Raw genomic sequence first — 3762 nt, 5'->3', positions numbered from 1 at the left:
ACGCTTAAGATACAACCTGTTTTGGGGTTGCGACAGTGGAATCATATCGTAATCTACTAGCTCATAGGCTCCTTTGCCAATACTCGCTTAACAATGTAGGGACCCATCCACAATGATTGGAACTTACCTTCTCCCAATTTATCGGATTCTTGATCATAAAGTAAGACCAGGCCACCTTCTAAGAAGACACGGGGTTTGACATTCTTGTAAAATTGCGCCTTGACTCATTTCTTATGAACTTCATTAGCCAAGGCGACATCACAACGGGTTTCATCCAATTGGAATAGTTCTAAGAAATGAGCCTATTCCTTTGAAGTTCTGGGGATAAGGTCAACTATGAGATTGAGAGATGAAATTTTACACTGAACCGGTAAGATTGCTTCCAGACCATACACCAGCTGAAAGGGTGTAAATCTGGTTGCATTTCTCACCGATGTCCTATATGCCCACAAGGCCAAGTACAAGATTAGGTGCTAAATCTGTTTGTGGACTCCAATCATCCTTTTCAGCATGCGCTTCAAGACTTTGTTGATGGCCTCAACTTGTCCGTTAGCTTGCGGATAATATAGAGTAGAACTGTCATGGGACAGTCCTAATTTGGCAGCCAATTCAACCATCATGTGATTGTGGAAATGCGATCCATGATTTGTGACTATAGCTTGTGAAACACCAAATCTAGAGACTACATGATTGAAAAAGAAAAGAGCAGCCGTTTCACCGCTATTGTTTAATATAGGCATCACCTCAGCCCATTTTGTAAAATAGTCAACTGCGACTATGATATACCCATGGCCCCCGGCCGAGGTGGGGTTATGTGTCATGAAATCTATGCCCCATTTGGCGAATGGCCCAACAGCAACTACTGGATGCAGAGGTGCGGGTGGTATTCTAGTTTTGCAGTCAAAGATTTTACAAGCATGGCAACTTCTAACTGTGGTTATGTAATCTTTGAACATAGTAGGCCCGAAGTAACCTGCTCATAATATCTTTTGCAACGTAGCATAACCAAATTGATTCCCCCCACACGCACCTAAATGGCAATCATTCAGGACTTTTTCAGCCTCCTCATGGGTGAGGCACCTTCTCAGAACTGTATCGATACCTCGATGGTAAAGTGTATCATTGACGATCATGTAGTCTTTTGATTGGTATCGAGTACATCATTGTTCTAAGCGAGAGGTATTAGGCCTGTATGTTTGGGTTTGGAGATAGATTATTATATCTCTGTACCTCGGATCGCTCAATGATATCAGAAACAAAGATTCATCCACGATTGATGCTTTACATGTTGAATCATTGGATGACGATGGGAGGTCGCATAGTAACTTCGCAAAAACTAGAGATTTCTTTGATTTGGATTTTACGAATTTCAGATCAAACTCTTGCAAAATGGCTATCCATTTCGAATATTTCCCCCAAGTAACTGATGCGACAGAATGTAATTCATAGGGTTGCAATCTGACAAAATGGTAGTTTTGCGAAAAAGGATGTAGTGTCAAAATCTCTGTACTACTTGAATAGCTGCAAGAGCCAGCTTTTCAACATAGGAGTACTTGCTTTTTGTATCATTTAAGTTTCTACTTAAATAATAGACAGGATGTTCGATTCCATTGTCTTCTTGAACTAAAACCATTGCGATGGTAATATCTGTTGTAGCTAGATACAGGTTAAAGTATTTTTGATAGTCAGGAGCGTACATTAATGATGCTTTTATTAGGGATTCCTTTAGAGCATCAAAGGAATCTTGCGAACCTGATCCCAGTTAAAGGGTACTTCTTTTTTCAAAAGACGCGTATAACTTTTAGCAAATTCGGCTTAATTTGGAATGAACCTCCTCAGAAAATTTTCTTTCCCTTAGAGTTTCTAAATCTGAAGCAAATTTGAAGGTGGAGGCATATCGATGATTGCCTGAACCTTACATGGGTCGAGTCAAATCCTGTCCTTAGAAACTACGATACCAAGTAAACAACCAGAACCGACACAAAACACACACTTGTGCGGATTGAGTCGTATCCTGTAGAGTCAACAACATAGAAATATAGCTCTCAAATGCTACGGATGGTCAATCCGCTTTCGCGAATGAGCCAGTAGATCGTTGAGATATGGTTGAATGATGTTCTTGATGTCATGGAAGGTATAGTTCATAGCCCTCTGAAAATTTTCCCCTGCGTTCTTTAAACTGAAAGGTAGTTTGCGGTACGTGAATGTGCCCCACAGACATATAAATGCAGTCTTTGACTGGTCCTGTGGGTGGATATTTATTTGATTATACCCGAAAAATCCATCCATGAATGAAAAGATTTTGCATCTAGCACATTCATCAATTATCTGGTTGATGAAGGGTGTAGGGTAGTTGTCCTTTGGACAAGCTTGATTTACATCCCTGTAATCAACACACACTCTGATTGTTCCTTGCTTTTTCATCACAGGAACAATATTCAATACCCAATCAGTTAGAGGAACCGGGTAAATGAAACCAGCATGTAAAAATTTTTCAACTTCTGCCTTGATGGCAGCGGCTTTCTTCGGGTGTAACTACCGAAGCCGTTGTCGTACCTGGCATTTATTCATATGACCATGCAAAGACATCTCTAAATTCGCAAAAGAGAGCATAATATATTTCTAGTTCTGAAGAAGAGCAAGTTTTTCCAACATGAATATTCTCTACAACATTTGGTTTGGTCGAGATATTTATGGCGATAGTTTCTTCAATATTGGACAGATTTCGTTCGAAATCCACCGTATTTATAGTATTTGATAGAAAATCAAAAACTGAAGGATGATTAAGGTCATTGGAATAATCGTCATTGTAATCCGGAAGATGGGAACAATGGTGGTAATCTTCCCATGGTGCCTCTCCTATCATCATCGACTGAATGATTCCTTTGTTTTTAGAATGTACATGCAACCAAAGATTTGAAGAGGTGCCATATTCCATAGACCTATCTATCCAAACACTTGATGAGCATTGATTTGGTTTGCCACCCAAGCCAAGAAAATTGATTGCTAAAAAATTTCTATTGGGCTTGGAGGCAAAAGCTGGCGATGATCCATGCTAAAGAAATGTTCAGAAATATTCTGAATCTTTGTAGATATAGAAGATATCATATTGCAGGTTTCCACCGTGGCCACTTCCACCATATTACTTGGAGGCGGCAGGGAAAAATTACCCATTAAGGTAGGGTCTTTTAGGAGGCCTACTCCAATATTTTGAAGTGATTGAGAGCTTCCATGGATCATTGGAATGCTTCCCGTAACTTGTGAACTATTGGGGAGGAAGGTTTGTTGGTCAACGATCGTAATTCCTCCTTGGAAGGGAAATGCAATCTTTCTAAAATATGTTGACACAACAACATCCATAGCATAAATCCAGGGCCTTCCCAGTAGGATATTGTAATCGAGGTTTCCATCGATAACTTTGATGTCAATTTCTACTGTCTTGCCCCCCATTTCAACTTGCAAGTTACTTAAAATCCCGTACGGGGTGTATGTTTGTCCATCGATTGCTTTTAATGTCATTTATGATCTTGACAAGGGTGGTGAGCCTAAAGTTTTCCAGCAACTCATTGACATAATGCAGGTAGATGCCCCCTCATCAATGATTGTTCGATGAACAGTCTTGTTGAGGGCTTCACTTGTACGAGGAAAGCAAGTTGAACCGGTAACTAAGGTTCATATCCTTTATGATTAAAGGCCACAAGATTGGAATCCACTGGGTCAATCCTACCTATTGCTGATAATAGAGCCTGCTTTTGGGAGGGG

The sequence above is a fragment of the Pinus tabuliformis genome, chromosome 1_2 (assembly GCF_031772625.1).
Source record: "Pinus tabuliformis cultivar Carrire ecotype Pingquan chromosome 1_2, CPIR1, whole genome shotgun sequence".
Lineage (NCBI taxonomy): Eukaryota > Viridiplantae > Streptophyta > Pinopsida > Pinales > Pinaceae > Pinus > Pinus tabuliformis.
Note: the sequence above shows the minus strand (reverse complement) of the source record.